The sequence below is a fragment of the Leptodactylus fuscus genome, chromosome 5, assembly GCF_031893055.1.
Source record: "Leptodactylus fuscus isolate aLepFus1 chromosome 5, aLepFus1.hap2, whole genome shotgun sequence".
NCBI lineage: Eukaryota > Metazoa > Chordata > Amphibia > Anura > Leptodactylidae > Leptodactylus > Leptodactylus fuscus.
In genome coordinates, this window is record NC_134269.1 from 63,318,830 (window position 1) to 63,337,728 (window position 18,899).

The following is an 18,899-nucleotide window of genomic DNA, read 5'->3' on the forward strand; positions in this document are numbered from 1 at the left end:
CAGCAGCTGATATACGTCACAGGGACGTATCATGTAGCAACAGGAGAAGGACCAACCGACCGGATAGGTTATGGACAGCGCTCACCCAATTATTAGGAACCTTCTTTATTGAACAACACTCAAAGGGAATGGCACAACGTGTTTCGTACCCATAGGTCCTTTATCAAGTGCAAATGTACTGGCCTGTGATGGTTTGAAACTTCAAGAAGTTGTTTTTAAATGCACCTAAATAAAGGACCGTGTTTTTAGAAGAAATTTGCCGTGCGGTGAGTGCCCTCCTTTTTCCACTTTTTTGTTACAGACAAAAAGATACATTACAAAGAAATAGTCACTTCACACAATGGGACTGAGGATCCTGCTCACAAGAGCTTACAGTCTATGAGGTAGAAGGGGTGACACAAGAGGTCGCAGGGGCATCGGAGGTAGGATTGTTTATACAAAGGTCACACAGTTTTGTGATAGAGGTTACTGTCAATATACAAACATAAAACCAAAGTCGTCACCAGTCATGTCCTTTAACATGCAGATTGTGCCTGGACATATAACGTTAGTCCGTAGAAGGCATCATATCCTGTGGGGTAATGTGGGAGCGAGAACAGAGGAGGGTTTATTTTAGGGATTCTAATTACGGTATGGAAGAGTTTACAGTAGGAATTGTGATAGGCCCTTCTGAAGAGATGTGTCTTTAGTTTGCGCTTGAAACTGTAGAAATTGGAAGTTAATCTGATTGTCCGGGATAGACAATTCTAGAGGAGTGGTGCAACTTGGGAGAAGTCATCTTAAAGTTTAATGCCAATGATCAGAGCACCCAACATGTTCAAAGACCCAACATCCACCGTAATAGTATGGTGCATGTTGGGCATCAGTTAGAGTGGATCTGTCCTTTCATCCCAGCTCTGCTGATAGTTTGATTCAGGTATGTCTAACTTATCTATGTTTTTCCCCTGTAAATTACTGTCTCGCGTAACAGTTTTTTCAATATGCAAATTAGCTCGTTGGAGCAATGATGGCATTACCACTTATTTCTTTGGCGCAATAGCAATGTCCCCATTGTTCAAAAGTGCCTATTTGTATTTTGACAAAAATGGCAATATTTTGGCAACGAAGGCGCCGACTTACAAGGAGAAGACATTGAAAGGCTAGGGTCACCTGAATCAATTCATCTGCGGGCTGGGTGGATATGATGGGTTCTTGTGGCCGACTCCCTTTAAGGTTCTTAATGGGTTTGTCCAGTTTCAAACCAATATTGAGAGACAAATGTTATTGTTCGTATAATGAAAAGTTACTTAAGTAATTTTCCAATCCAGGTTTCTAGATCTCTGCTTGTTGTCATTCATTCTGTATCCTACCAGTGGACGGACACAGAGGTGCACGGCTCGTTACAGTCACAGCTCGTCACAGCACCGTAATCAGACATCTGCCTGTAACGAGCCGCGCACTTGTGTGTCCATCACATGACCATAGAATGACTTTTATCCACTGGGAGTAAGGAGAATGTATGGTGGCAAGCAGAGCTTTAGAAAACCTAGAATGTGAATAGACACCTAAATTACTATAATAAGGGCTTTAAAAAAGATAGGAGCGCTTCTCAGGCTTCAGTATAAGAGCTGTAGTTTTATTGTATAGGACAACATAAAACACAGTGATGCTTGTTTTGACAAACTATGCTGTATTTATCAAGCTAATTCAAAACATAAAATGTTGGTTTATATAAAGAAGATCAAAGAAACGAATTAAAAAAAACATAATGAACCAATCAACATCCATTAATAAGTCAAACAATGTAAAGTAATAATAAAGTTGGTTGAATACAAAGAAAGAAAGACAAACAAAAAATAAATCTGAGATAAAGCATACAATTCAGTATATAAGATATACAAATCAATACACGTATGACAACCAAGAGGAATTCATACAGGGAGAAAATGATATACATTTTCACTATACAAACAATAACATTTGTCTTTTTGGTCCAAAATTGGACAACCCCTTTAATAATAATACTAGCAATAATAATAACTTTATTTATATAGCGCCAACATATCAAGTCAACACGGTGGCTCAGTGGTTAGCACAGCAGCCTTGCAGCACTGGAGTCCTGGGTTCAAATCCCGCCAGGAACATCTGCAAGGAGTTTGTATGTTCTCCCCGTGTTTGCGTGGATTTCCTCCCATTCTACAAAGACATACTGATAGGGAAAAAAATGTACATTGTGATCCCTATATGGGGCTCACAATCTACATTTAAAAAAATAAAAATAAATCAAGTCAGAGGATACATGAACAAACGGTATTTGGCATCGTGCGACAACAAAATTAACATATCAAACCATAGGAGTGAGGGCCCTTACAATGTATGAGGAAATAGACACAAGATTAAGAGGGCTTGTTTGGTGCAATGGTCCAGCCATCTAGTCTTTTTTTTTTTTTTTATGTAGATTGTAAGCCCCACATAGAGCTCACAATGTACATTTTTCCCTATCATTGTCTTTGGAATATGGGATGGAAATCCATGCAAACACGGGGAGAACATACAAACTCCTTGCAGATGGTTTTTTGCCCTTGTCCTCACCCCTCCCCCCTTGAACTTTTCAACCTTTTGCCACATTTCAGGCTTCAAACATAAAGATATAAAATTTTAATTTTTGGGGAAGAATCAACAATAAGTGGGACACAATTGTGAAATGGAATGAAATTTATTGGATATTTTAAACTTTTTTTAACAAATAAAAAACTGAAAAGTGGGGCGTGCAAAATTATTTGGCCCCCTTGCCTTAATACTGTGTAGCGCCACCTTTTGCTGCGATTACAGCTGCAAGTCGCTTGGGGTATGTCTCTATCAGTTTTGCACATCGAGAGACTGAAATTCTTGCCCATTCTTCCTTGCAAAACAGCTAGAGCTCAGTGAGCTTGGATGGATTTGTGATCAGCAGTTTTCAGCTCTTTCCACAGATTCTCGATTGGATTCAGGTCTGGACTTTGACTTGTCCATTCTAACACCTGGATACGTTTATTTGTGAACCATTCCATTGTAGATTTTGCTTTACGTTTTGGATCATTGTCTTGTTGGAAGATAAATCTGCATCCCAGTCTCAGGTCTTCTGCAGACTCCAACAGGTTTTCTTCCAGAATGGTCCTGTATTTCACTCCATCCATCTTCCCATCAATTTTAACCATCTTTCCTGTCCCTGCTGAAGAAAAGCAGACCCAAACCATGATGCTGCCACCACCACGTTTGACAGTGGAGATGGTGTGTTCAGTTTGATGAGCTGTGATGCTTTTTCGCCAAACATCGTTTTACATTGTGGCCATAAAGTTGGATTTTGGTTTCATCTGACCAGAGCATCTTCTTCCACATGTTTGGTGTCTTCCAGGTGGCTTGTGGCAAACTATAAACAATACTTTTTATGGATATCTTTTAGAAATGGCTTTCTTCTTGCCACTCTTCCATAAAGGCCATATTTGTGTAGTGTACGACTGATTGTTGTCCTATGGACAGACTCTCCCACCTCATCTGTAGATCTCTGCAGTTCATTCGGAGTGATCATGGGCCTCTTGGCTGTATCTCTGATCAGTCTTCTCCTTGTTTGAGATGAAAGTTTAAAGGGATAGCTGGCTCTTGGTAGATTTGCAGTGGTCTGATACTCCTTCCATTTCAATATGATTGCTTGCACAGTGCTCCTTGAGATGTTTAAAGCTTGGGAAATCTTTTTGTATCCAAATCCGGCTTTAAACTTCTCCACAACAGTATCTCGGACCTGCCTGGTGTGTTCCTTGGTCTTCATGATGCTCTCTGCACTTTAAACAGAACCTTGAGACTATCACAGAGCAGGTGCAGTTATAGAGAGACTTGGTTACACACAGGTGGATACTATTTACATCATCAGTCATTTAGGACAACATTGGATCATTCAGAGATCCTCACTGAACTTCTGAAGTCAGTTTGCTGCACTGAAAGTAAAGGGGCCGAATAATTTTGCACGCCCAACTTTTCAGCTTTTTTAGTTGTTAAAAAAGTTAAAAATATCCACTTAATTTCGTTCCACTTCACAATTGTGTCTCACTTGTTATTGATTCTTCTCCAAAAAATTAAATTTGATTTCTTTATGTTTGAAGCCTGAAATGTGGCAAAAGGTTGAAAAGTTTAAGGGGGCCCGAATACTTTCGCAAGCCAATGTAACTGAAGCTGTATCAGCCCGTTACCAGCTGGAGTGAAGGGTAACTTCTAGATGGAGGGGTAAGGTTCTGAGGCATAGAGAAGAAAAAGGATAGCTTAGGATAAGAAATGTTAGCATAGTGTGCAGAAGTGTAGAACAATGTGTCAGGCCATCTAAACAGATGAGAGCCGTTTTGAAGCTACTGCAGTTTAGTATTAATCTGATTGTCTGGGGTAAAGCATTCCAGAGCACAGGTGCAGTGCGAGAAAAGTCTTGGAGACAGGCATGGGATGTGCGGATAACAGAGGATGCAGGGCTAAGGTCATTGGCATAACAGAAAGGATGGTAGACAGTGACAAAGGAGCAGATATAGGAAGGTACAGTGCTATGGATGGATTTGTGGGTGCGTGTGATAATTTTATATTGTATTCTGTGATGGATGGGCAACCAGTGCAGCAGCTGGCACAAGGTAGATGCTTTAGTGTACTGGTTTGACCGAAAGATGAGTCTGACAGCTTCATTCAGGTCAGGTTGTACAGGGCAAAGTTTAGTAAGAGATAGAGCATGGCAATAGTCAAGACAAGAGAGAATCAAAGCAACAATCAGGTTTTTTGATGTTTCCACAGTAAGAAAAGGACGAATTCTAGAGATGTTTATGAAGTGCAGGTGACAAGAGCATGCAAGTGTCTGAATGTTTGGGGTGAAAATGAGATCTGAGTCAAATACAACCCCAAGACAATGGGTGTACTGCCTCGGTGTAATAGTAAGCTCACAGGCAGAAATGGAGATATCAGGGTTACGTTGGTTAGTGGATGGAAGGAACACAAGTAGTTCAGTTTTTTAAAGAGTCAGTTTCAGATAAAGAGAAGACATGATGTTAGAGACCGTCACTGGTGTTCTGTAGTAGTGCAGGGGTGATGTCACGGGATGAGGCCAAAATCTAATTAATAACTGCCACAATTCACAACTGATAGAATAAATCTATCCGGTAAGCCACATAACTTGTACAGACTGTTATGGGTTATGTTCACATCTGCATTAGAAGCTCCAGCACAAGGTGTAAGCAAAAATACAGGACAAAGTAGAATAACATGCTGATAAAAAACCAAACTCCATGATGGAAATCACCAAATCTCCACAAGGCTAAGGCCCCCATGTAGCAGGCCAAGGCAATGCATTGCGGTTCTTCCCACAACACTTTTCACAGAAAGTCAGAGGTTTCCTTTGCGGACTTTCTGCTTCCTTTATATGTATAGGGAAACCAATAGTGTTTCCATAGGAATAATAGACATGCTGCGATTGCCAAAACTTCAATGGTTATGGAAATTGCAGCATTTCCACTGCATGTATTTTTCATTGCAGTGACTGTATAGTGCTGCGTTCAGTGTTTACGCCATGTGGGACCCCAGTTTTATAGTTAAATTGGTCAGGTGTTCTTGGTGTCCATGCTGTATCAGATCTGGCTGTGCCGTAATAAATAAACATCCTTACCATTGTATAGGGTCATTTTTACAATTCTATTAATAAAATAGCGCCCCATTATAAATCAATAAAAATGGCACAGGGCTAAGTTTAGGCAACCTACAGTCATCTACTGTATAACAATGTCTCCCTGGTTGAGTTCACATCATGTATTTATTGTGGAATCTACACTGAAATTACAAAGTACAGCACAACAAAGCATAGAAAATCGAAAAATAATAAAGAAACAAAGTACAGTTTTAACAAACCCCTTTTTCCTACGGTATATAAAATCCACAGAGGATTTGGAAGTCTGCAGCACGCTCTATCTGTTGTGGAAATGCTGTGGATTTCAGTAGATCAATCTGCACTTCACACATGAGGACTTTAGTGTGGATTTCTAGGCTGCTTCAGCTGTATTGTTTTTGCAATGTATGAACTTAAAGGAAATAAAAAGACTTTAGTTTTTCTTTTCTAGTGAATTATTCCTAGAAGAGATGAATGACAACCAATTTAATGACAGGCTTCCTCAGAGCTGAATCTTGGGCTCCTTAAAGGGGTTGTCTAACCTATATTATTATTTGTTTTTGTTTTTGAGGGACTCAGTGTGACATTAAAACTAAAAAAAAAAATATATTCCCTTTTCTCTCACTGTTTGGTACCCTAATTGATAATTTGTTTGACGAGAAGGCAGTATATAAGCAAGAGCGGTGCACTCTCTAGTACCATCCAAGCAGCGTGCTGTACATTGTATAGTGGCTGTGCTTGGTATTGCTGCTCAGCCCCATTCACTTGAATGGGACTGAGCTGCAAACAGGTCATGTAATCAATGAAAGTGATATCACAAGGCCTGAAAGCAGAAGGGACACTCACCAGGCTACCACTATCCCTTCAAACAACTGAAATGTGGAGCTCCACTTGTCAGACCCCCCACCAATGTAATACTGATGATCAACATCAATATTGTAGTTCATGAAACCCGCTTAAGGCTAAATCCCCACAAAGTGAAACGCAGAAAAAAAAAACGCTGCGGAAAATAACGCAGCAGTACAGCATCGCTTTTTTCAGCAAAGTTTTTCATTGCATTTTCGCAGAGGTTTTCTCTGCAGACTTTCTGCTCATATTATACCTATAGGGAAAACGCCAGTGTTTCCACAGGTATAATTGACATGCATTTTTGAAAAAGTAGCTTTTTGATGCAGTTTTTTCTGCAATGTGTGGAAGAGATTAGCCAGAATCCTATTCACTTTTCAGGTACTGTAAAATACAGCTTTTTTTTGCCGCAGCGTATTTTGCCCATATTTTTAGTAAGAAACATACAGAAAGTTTGTAGGAAATGTTATAAATATTTTACACACATTCCTTTGAGTTCTATAGGGGGAAGCATTATGTAATACACTATGCAACAGGAAATACTCTAGTTATAAAAATACAATCACTATATGAAAAGTCACCTGAATCACAAAATAAAAATTATGGGAAAATGGTAAGTGCAGGGTCGGGGTCAAGGTTGACTGAGATTTCCCTTTAGATTCAATACAACAAGCCAAGATGTCTACCTGAAATTTCAGCAAATGTTGGCTCCAGTAACCTCCTGTGATGCACCAGAACTATTCAAGAGGACCTTTCATGTCCTCAGACATAAGCGGTTTTATATACCGCTAGAAAGCTGACAATGTGCTGAATTCAGCGCGCCGTTGGCTTTCCTGGTAAGTGCCCCGTGGGACAAAATATCGGTGCCGTTATCGAGAGCTCTTCACTGTCAGAAGGGTGTTTCTTACTGCTCAGCACACTGTCAGTTTTCTAGCGGTATATAAAACCGCTCGTGCCCAAGGACAAGAAAGGTCCCTAGAGGGTAAGTTCACACAGAATTTTTTAGCAGTGGATTTCGAGGTGAAATCCGCCTCAAAATTCTCTGCCAAAGCCGGTTCCCTTTGACTTCAATGGGAGCCGTTTGCTTCTTTTTTCCGTTATCTAGTAGTGAAAAAAACAAGTGACATGACCATTCTTGCCCTAGTTTCTGCGGCTGAATCCGCTGCGGCATCCTTGGCGCAACACTCCCCTCCCAACTAGGCCCATTCATTTGGGCCTAAATCGGAGTGGAATGTTGCGACTGGAGATCGGTGCAGTGCACTGGCATCCAATAGCGGCTAGCCATTTTTTGGACTGGATTCTGAGGCGGCCTCCACGTCAAAATCCGGTCCAGAAATACCCGTGTGAACTTACCCTAAGAGACCATATCCACAATGCGGCTTTGTGTTTTTAGACACCATAATTAGACCTTGATGTTAGAAAGCTCAGACTAAATACTCCACATAAATACATTCATCTGTATGAAGCCTTAGGACAAGTTTATGGCATCCAGGTCCAAAAGTGAATTGTTGTGGGGGGGTTTTATATGTAAATTGCTGTCAAGAAAATATATGCTAAATTCAGTCTCTATCTTTGCAGCTATATACATCTATTCAAGAAAAATACATCTTTTTCTAATATCAAAAAAATTAGAATAGACCCGCAGAATAATAATCTCCCAAATGAAGCTCATTAATAAAGGAGAAAATGGACAAATATGTTACCAAGTGGTTGTTTTGTGCTTTTACGTTCTCTATATCTTGGATGATGTGAAGCCATAACCTCAACATTTCTGGCAACCCAACCTCCAGAGTATGCCAAGATGCGTGAAACAAAGCTCCCTCTACAAGCTGTTTTATTTTTGCTCAATGTTTTCTACTTATTGCAGTCCCTGTTGTTAAATGAGTCACTGCGGGGAACACTATGCCTTATAGTAAAACACACTGGGATTCCAATAGAAAAAGAGTCTCTGTGATTACTGCAAGAACACACACTTAAAATCCACAATAAAGCATTGTGTACAATAATGTACCATTATTAGCCTATTCTGCAGATACATTTGTTTTCTCTATCTGCCAGCCAGGTCAGGTTTGTATTACTTTGCCAGTCCTTTGTGATCTGAGAATGTGCGGCCACACTTCCAAGCCCATTTACAGAGAGCTTCTAATAAACACCTTTTACTTAGATTTTTATGATTAGTGGACATAGACCTGGAATTATATATATATATATATATATATATATATATATATATATATATATATATCACCAAATATAGGTTTATATATTCCATATGTTTGTCCACATACATAGATTTCTTCATAAGTATCCCATAGATGAGGGTTAGGTAAGTAGGCCAAGCGTACATGTTAATGGAAGAGTTTGAAATGTGGGCCGGACAAGCATTTAGTTAACAATAACAAGTTGTGGGGATAATATCACTCCCTAAGGAGAGGTCACCTTCTCAGGCGTATGGAGTCTTACAAAAGCCTTTTTTTTTCTTCTTAATGTAGATTGTGAGCCCTATATAGGGATTACAATGTACATTTTTTCCCATCAGTATGTATTTTTATAATGGGAGGAAATCCATGCAAACACGGGAAGAACATACAAACTCCTTGCAGATGTTCCTGGCAGGATCTGAACTCAGGACTCCAGTGCTGCAAGGCTGCAGTGCTAACCACTGAGCCACCATTTTGCCCCACAAAAGCCTTGATGTTCAAGGGAGCTATCCCTAGAGGGCAGCAAACAGAGGCACTGTTTTCCTATTTACATCTTGGGAAACAAATTTGCATATTTTTCCCATAATCCCCCAGTGGAGCAAAAAAGGCTTTTGTAAGACTCCATACGCCTGAGAAGGTGATCTCTTCTTATGGAGTGATATTATCCCCAGAACCTGATCTAGAAGTCTCTCATCTCTTCCAAATCAATTCCCCCTTATGCTCAGCTGAAGAGATCCAACCAATAAAGGCTTTTTGAAAAAGTAGGGCATGATGTTCAAGGCAGCTACCCCTTGACACTGTTTTCCTATTTACATCTTGAATAATAAGTTGACAATTCAGTTAATAAATACGTTTAAAAAAAAAAAAAAAAAAACCTCATTGAGTAAATTAAATTTTACAGCTTATTACATTGTCATATCTGTCAGGTACAGTATACTACTTCAGCCAAATTAAAAGCAAAATATTATGTGTGGATATAACTTTAAGCAGGGATGTGATAGGCCCAGGAACCATAGGGGACCCATAATGTGTCTCATCCCAATATGAGAGACTAGTATTATAGACAATATGTTATAGTTGGGGAGACCGATACAGATAATGTCTGTACTCCCGACACCTGCACAGTTGTACATCGGAATAATTTCTAGGCAGATATGAAGGTTTGTTTTTCCTAATACGGATGTGGACAGCTTTACAACCGGGCTATTTGGTGCACTAAACCTTCAGTCCTGTGTGAAGTTCCCTTCAAAGCTGGGGCCCCACAAGGCATAAATGCATCGGTTTGCCTGGAGAAAAAAACGCAGCGTTATACAATCACAGCAAAGTGGATGGGATTCTAGCGAAACCCATCCACTTTGCGAGGAAATACATGCAGTGGACATGTGTGATTTCCAAAACCCTCACAGTTTTGGAAACACAGCATGTCAATTATACCTACGGAAATGCCGCCTCTTTCCCCATAGGTATAATTGAAGCAGAAAGTCCACAGGGGAAACCTCTGCGAAATTTCTGTAAAAAGCGCTGCAGTTTTTCCCGCAGTGTTGTTTTGCTGCGGGGCGACAAATAGGAACTTAGCCTAAAGGAGTATTCAAGCTTTTCATGTTAATGGTGTATCCATAGGATAAATATCAGATAGTTGGGAAAAATAAGGAACTTATGATCCTCATTGTGTACGGTATACATGTCAATGATTGGAATAATCCTTAGAAGCGTAAACTTAGGCAAAAAGGGAAAATTCAGTTTTTACACACATTGTATCATTTGTGTATTTTCACACAGTTTTCTCTTTTGCTTAACACACATACAGCAGATCTATATGAGAACTATATACACACTTCTTCTGATTCTTATTTTGCAATAAACACTCAAAAGGTTTGCCAAAATGTACTCGGCTTCTGAGACACAGCGACAATGTTTTCATGAACTGAGATCACAGGTTTTTAATTATTATTTCTAAGGAAGGTTGTTGCTCCATGGTAACCCAAGGTACAAGACACTTGTGAATTCTATTGTATAGATTTTAGTATAAGATGATAAAATTCACTTAAGTTTACAATTCTTTATATGCTTATCTTGCATTTTCTTTTCTTTTTTTCATTTGATGTCTCCTTTCGGACCCTTGGTGGCGTTTTCTTCTAATTCTGTACATTGGATTTCAAGTGATATGGACTCTTTATACTCACTTATTTATAGGTTATATCATTATGTTACCATATTACATCCCCTCTTAAGATTTTTTTTTTTTTAAAGCTTATTAAATATACAACCTCATGTGTAACTTGTAGATACTTGTCCAAGTTCCAGCAAGGCAATAGAATTTTCACAGGGTCTGTTAATAGAATTTCTATTGATGATATAGATTACCAAAATACATCTCCCTCGATGAATAGCCTGTAGTTTTTAAAGTAGGGCTTCAATAAAAGTTTTATTCTCTGACAAAATGCAAATTGTAGCGATGCTGATATTCTTACTGGTGGCTGTATTTGTGAGATATCCATTCTGGTCCACAGCTATGTCATGTGACCAGCAATAAGACCTCTCCATTGACTCTCATTCCTATGAGACTCGCATCAATGTTCATATTGGAATAAATAGAGACACTGACTTCCTGTCCACACACAAGAGACTGTACCAGTTAGAGAGTCTCATTGTCAGTTGCATGATAATCCGCGAACCAGAAAAGAGGACTCACAAATACAGCCACCATTAAGAAGATTACCTTTACTATAATTTATATAATCTGCCTTTTTAATAGGTCTACATTACATGCAGTATGTATTGCAAATAATGTTGTTAGGTGTTAGAAAAAAGACTTTCATGACACATCAATGAAAATTGGACACCTACGTTGCAATCATGAACAAGTGTATTCTAGTCTATTTTTGTAGCAGATAGGTAAGAATAGGTGAGAATAATGTTCTTTGATTTCTCCAATGCTTTTTAACACCATACAGCCAGGGCTACTGAGGGACAAGCTGGATCTTGTTGGAGTGGACCATCACCTCTCCATCTGGATCCTAGACTACCTGACAAACCGACCTCAGTATGTGAGAGCCCGGGGCTGTGTGTCTGACACTGTGATCTGTAGTACGGGGGCACCACAAGGTACAGTTCTTGCCCCTTTCATCTTCACACTGTACACTGCTGACTTTAGGCACAACTCATCTAACTGTTACTTGCAAAAATATTCCAATGACTCCGCAATAGTAGGCCTCATTACAGATGGACACAACAGGGAGTACAAAGACTTAAACAGGGATTTTGTGGAATGGTGTCAGCGGAATCACCTCAGAATTAATGCTGGGAAGACCAAGGAGTGGCCTCCAGGGGGAGTAGCATACCAGCCAAGGACAGAAATAGACTTGATTCCCTTTTCTACGCGGAACAAATTGAAATCAATGGGAGGCTTTTTAACTCATTGATTTTAATGTGTTCCATGCGGAAAACGGAACCCAATGAAGTCAATGGGAGTCTTTTTATCAGCGCGGATTCTGCCGCGAGTTATCGTGACTGAATCAGCGCCACTTTACTCTGTGTGAATGCCCCCTAAAGGGATAGTAGAAAAAAAAAATCAAAATGTAGCTGACACTGCTATTGCCGGCAGTGGCCCTGTTATGCATAGACACTTTGGCACCTGCTTTAGCTCCAAATGCAAATGGACCAATTGAAGGAGAGCTGCTGCCTCTACTGAATTTATTAGTGCCAGTGGCTCTTCTGTGATAGCAAGACCACCGCCGATAAGAGCGGCGGTGATCCCACTATCATCTGTGAATCAGCACAGGGACCCGTCATAAACCCGCCTGTGCTCTGAATCAGACAAAAATCTCTTCATAGTATGAGGATTACGCTTAAGTTTTTGTGAAATATCTAATGTTTTCATACCTTGTCCAAGGCATTTGACATTTTTTTGGCAGCAGAGAGATCCTTTTTCTTTTCCATACCTGTGGCCTGCTTAATAATGTAGAACGTCTTTCTTTAGGCTAAAGCCCAACTTTGTGAAAATGCAGCGTTTATGCTGCTGCAGAAACACTGAGGCAAAACGCTGTATTTTACAGTACCTGAAAAGTGAATGAGAGTCTGGCAAATCTCATCTACACATCACAGGAAAAATCTGCAGCCAAAAAGCTGCCCAAATTTTTTGAAAATCACAGTATATCAATTATACCAGTGAAAATACTCATGTTTTCCCTATAGGTAGCGGGCCACAGTAAAAAAAAATGCTGCAGGAAAAACTGCGGTTGCAACACATTGCGTTTTTTCCCACAGTGCTTTTCACAGAAAGTTTGCAGAGGTTTGTTCTGCTGCAATTATACCTATAGGGAAAACGCCAGCATTTCCGTAGGATTTGGAAATTGCAGCATGTCTGCTACACCAGTACACAGTGACTGTAAAACACTGTGGTTTTATATGCGGTATTTCGCTGCGGGCTATCGGCTGTGTTTACTCTATGCATCAGTTGACACTGTTTTTTGGCCCTGATTTTGACGCTGAATCCCATTGCAGGCTTTTTTTCCACGTGAATTTTCAGCACCAAAATCCTCACCAAAAAACTCTGTGTGAATGGACCCTAAAGGTCAGTGCACACGGAATTTTTTGGCACTGATTTTGACGCTGAACCCGCTTCATAATCAGCCTCCAAAAAAAGCCTCCCAATAGAACTCTATCTGGAGGCTAATTTTGAAGCGGATTCAACATCAAAATCAGTGCCAAAAAACTCTGTGTGCACTGACCCTGTGTGGAACCCCGACCTAAATAGGTTTCCTTTAATTGGGCTCACCTGGCAAACTAATTATCACAGGTGTTTGAGAGTGATGTCAGTGGTCTAAAGAGTCCTGAGACACAAGACCATCCATGAGTTTAATTGTAAAGCACAAAAATTACATCTTTATGATGCTTAAAGAGGACTTTTGACCACCTCCATCTATTCAAGTTCTTAGCACGGTTAATAGGAGCCATTCCACTGATTCCAGAACAGTTGGAATTTTCAGTCTTGGCCACACCATATCCGAGTAAGAAGCACAGTTAATTTTGGTGCCTGATGTGCTATTTAATCTCTGGAATGTCAGATGTGCGGTGTCAGTTAGGGGGTGTGATTCAGAGCACCAATCAGAGGCAGCCAGTGTCAGAGCTCAGAATCACACCCCTTGTCTGCTCCTGCCTGACACCGCCCTCCTGACAGTACAGAGCATAAATAGCATATCAGGCACCAAAAGTAACAGCATTGATTGCTTGAGAATGGTGGGGGCTAGAGAATAAATTCCAATTGTGTCAGAATCCATGGAGCAGCAGCTATTAAATGATGTAAAGACCTGGACTTGTTGGAAGTGGTGAAAGGTCCTCTTTAAACCCAATTTGCATAATTATTAGGATTGTGTAAGTGCACAGGCAAAAGAGTACATGAAAATCTGTATCTTTTGAAAATTCACGGAATACTTTTATATCCAGGCAATTTTATTTCACTTCTGAATGTGAATAAGGTTCTGTTAAATCCATCAGACATACATTGCACTATACTTTCCTATTTTATACTTTAGTTGTACTGTATTTTATAGGCTGTCTTGTTATTTTCCTCTTTTTCACAGAAAAGATTGGAGTGTTTATAGTGAACATGTACCACATGCTGTACCTGAGTTACATGGCTGAAATAGCGCGCTTACCACAACTCTACACAGTTAGAATATGCTCGGCAAGAAAACACCACTACGCCTAATTTGTAACACAGCATGCGCCATTACCAGAAAGAAGCTTCAGCACAAACAAACCTTGGGTTGTATTTGGGTGCAGTGTCATATTTTGGGTGGAGTGGCACACTGGTTTATTCAGTACAATAACAGTACATAAGATTAACCCCTTAGTGACCAGCCTGTTTTGGACCTTAATGACCAAGCCAAATTTTTGAAATTTGCCCTGTGTGACTTTATCAATGAATAATTCTGTAACAGTATATTGCATCCAAGCGATTCTGATATTTGTTTTTTCGTGACATGTTGTACTTTACTGAGAAGGTAAAATTAGACTGATATAACTTGTGTAAATTTATTAAAAAACTCGCAAATGCTGAAAATTTTGAAAATTTTTCAATGTTTTCCATTTTTAGCTGCGATATCTCACATATACACAATAATACAGGGCAAAAAAGTTAGTAGTTATATATTTCCAAATGTTCCTTTTGTGTTTCAAGCATATTTGAGATAATTTTAGCATATTTGAGTAACTTAGACAATTTACAAGTTTATCAAGTTTATAAGCAAATTTTGGAAATTTTGAGTGTGTGATTTTTTCCTGTACCAAGCTATGTTTGCAGACAGGAATAGGTGGCATAATGACAGAAACTCCCATTAAATGACCCAATTTGGAAAACTAGACCCCTTCAGGTATTCTTTGAGGGGTTTAGTGAGCATTTTGATCAAACAAATATTGTTTTGCAAGAATTATTACAAATGATGAAAAAAATTTCATTTTCATTTTCTTCAAATATGTGTCATATTAAAGCCAGTTTTTTTGCACACAACACATCAAAAAGAAGAAACACACCCCAAAATATATCACCCCACTTCTCCCGTGTTAAAAAATGTTCACTTTGTGGCCTTAGTCCTATATACGCACGTACAGTAGGGCCTAAGAGGTAGGGAGGGCCAAATGGATTTCAAAACACAAATTTTGCTTGCAGATATTTTATGTCCATTGCACATTCAAACAAGATTTGAGTTACCAAAGCAATTGAAAACACCCATAAATGACACCATTTTATAAACTAGACCCCTTAGGGTATTCATTGAGGGGTATAGAGAGTACTTTGACCCTATAAGTTTTGAGAAAATTTGCGTCAAACAAAAAAAATTTCATATTTTTTACACAAGTGTCATTTTATAGGCCGTTTTTTTTGCACATAACACAAGAAAATGAAGAAAAACACCCCAAAATAGATGACCCCATTTCTCCCGTGGTCAAAAATGTACACTTTGTGGCCTTAATCCCATGTACGGACGCACAGTAGGGCCCAAAAAGAAGGGAGCACCAACTGGATTTCAAGACACAATTTTTGCTTCTAAATGTTTCAGGCCCATTGCGCATTCAAACAAGATTTGAGTTACCAAAACAATTGAAAACCCCAATAAATGACACAATTTTATAAACTAGACCTCTTGAGGTATTCATTGAGGGGTATAGTGAGTATTTTGACCCCATAGGTTTTAAAAGAATTTGCGTCAAACAAAAAATTCTCATATTTTTTACACAAAAGAGTAATTTTAAAGGCAGGTTTTTTGCACATAACACATGAAAATGAAGAAAAACACCCCAAAATAGATGGCCCCATTTCTCCCGTGTTCAAAAATGTACACTTTGTGGCCTTAATTCTATGTACGGACGCACGGTAGGGCCCAAAAAGAAGGGATCACCAACTGGATTTCAAGACTCAAATTTTGCTTGCAGATATTTCAGGCCCATTGCACATTCAAACAAGATTTGAGATACCAAAACAATTGAAACCCCCCATAAATGACCCCATTTTATAAACTAGACCCCTTAAGGTATTCATTGAGGGGTATAGTGAACATTTTGACCCTATAGCCGTTTCACAGATTTTACTAACTTAGGGATGTGTAGGTTAAAAATTAGTAAAATGTCCCTTTATCCCCAAAGTTTTCATTTTCACAAGGGGTTAAAGGAGAGAAAGCCCCCCACAGTTTGTTACACAATTTCTCCTGAACACGGCAATACCCCATATGTGGCCATAATCTGCTGTATGGGGACATGGTGGGGCTCAGAATGGAATGAGCGCTATTTGGATTTTGGAGGGCAGATGTTGCTGGAATAGTTTTCAGGTGCCATGTCGCATTTGCTGAACCCCTAAAGTACCAATACAATGGAAACCCCTCAAATGTGACTCCATTTTAAAAACTACACCCATCAAGGAATGTATCAAGGGGTATTATCATTTTGAGCCTAAAAATGCTTCCCAAAAATTAATGTACAAAATGAAAATTGAAATTTTTAAAGAAATATGCCATTTCGGTGCCCAATACGTTGCACCCACTTTGTGTTGTCAGAGACCTGCACTCCTAAAACTATTAAGGGGCCATCCCGAGGGTCAAAAAATTATATATGTGGGTGTAAACTGCCGCTTGGGCACACAGCAGGGCTCAGAAGAGAAGGAGCAGTGCGCTTTTTAGCTATTGGGGTACAGTGTTAGAGGGACTTTCGGGGCGCCATGTTGCTTTTGCAGAGCCCTGAAGGTGCCAGTAAACTGGAATTTGCCAAGAAGTGACCCCATTTTGTAGGGGAAATTTTAGGGTCTCGGCAAATATGACATGGTGTCCAAAAACCAACAATCTAAATCTGCACTCCAAAAGCACATAGCGCTCCTTCACATCTGCGCCCTGCTGTGTACCCAAATGGCGGTGTATGCCCACATGTATGACACTGGTGTACCCCGGATAACAGACTTAATGCCATATGTAGGTAGAAAGGCTGTTTGGACACAGCCGGGCACAGAAGGAAAGGAGCGCTATATTGGTTTTTGGAGCACAGTTTGGTTTTAGGACACCATGCCACTTTTGCAAAGCCCCTGAAGTGGAATCTGCAGACATCTCACCCCATTTTGGACACTACCCCACTGATGGCATTTATCAAGCGGTGTAGCGAGCATTTTAACCCTTGAGGGTTGCATTTATTTGGTTTCCAGAAATGAAATTGCGGCTGATAATGAGAAGTTAAAAATGAAGTTTTCCAGAGATTCGCCATTTCAGTATCTGATATGTTGTGCCCAACTTATGTCAGCAGAGATACACACTCCAAAAACTGTTAAGTGGTTATCCCGGGCATAACAGCTTTCAGAGCGTTCATCTCTGATACGAGTCGGACACAACATATTACGCACTGAAATGACCGATTCTTGGAAAAATTGTCATTTTCACTTCTCACAATCAGCTTTGTATTCATTTATGGATAATATGTTATAGCAACACTTGGGGGTTAAAAATGCTCTCTGTACCCCTGGATAAATCCTTCAGGGGTGTAGTTTCCAAAATAAGGTCACATATCAGGGGATTCCACTTTACTGGCGTTTCAGCTCTGCAAAAGTGTCATGGCATCCAAAAACCAAACCGTCTGCGCTCCAAAAACCCAATAACCCTTCTTTTCCCTTCTGTGTCCGGCTGTGCCCTAATATCAGTTTATACCCACATATGACATTACGTCCGTTATCCTGGGTACACCAGTGTCATACATGTGGCATAAACTGCAGTTTGGGCGCACAGCAGGGCGCAGAAGGGAAGGAGCGCTATGCGACTTTTAGAGTACAGATTCAGATGTTTGGTATCCGGACGCCATGTCATGTTTGTAGAGCCTATAACGTACCAGAAAACTGGATTCCCCAAAGGAGTCACCCCATTTTGAAAACTGCACCCCTGAAAGAATATATCAGGGGGTGTAGTGAGTATTAGTACCCCGGACGTGATTGCAGAGGGGATGGCGAAGAGGGAATGTATAAGCGGTGTGGAGGACATTGCAAACACCAAATTCCCTACTATGTCCCATGATTGGGGGAGTCACTCTGGGGTCACTTAGGGGGTCACTTCCGGTGTCTTTTCCCTCGTAAGCTGTAAATCTGGGGTGTCCCCTGATATTCGCTCGCACAGCTTATATATTCCCTACCTGACGCAGCCAGTTGTATTCTAATGATTTGGCGATTTTGGGGTTGTTTGTCTTCACATTACTAGATGCTATATTTTCTTTATTTTTCTGGTGACGCGGCCATATAAGGGCTTGTTGTTTGAGGGATGAGATGCATTTTGTAATGACACCATTTTTGGGTGCCTACAACTTATTGAATACATTTTATTAACCCTTTTTTGCAGGATTTTTTAAAGAAAAATCAATCCTGGCATTGCATTCTACCTTTTAAATTTTTCGCCATGCAGCGTACAATATAAGTAACATGTTCCCTTTATTCTGCGGGTCGGTACGGTTACGGCGATACCTCATTTATAGTATTTTTTTTATGCGATACTAATTCTGTAGAATAAAAACACATTTAGGGACATAAATCAATGTTTTTTGCATCGCCATCTTCTGAGAAGCGTAACATTTTTATTTTTCGGTTGACAGTGTTGGTTGTGGGCTTATTTTTTGCGGGACAATGTGCGCTTTTTATTGGTACTGTTGTGGGGTGTATATGACTTTTTGATCACTTTTTATAGCATATT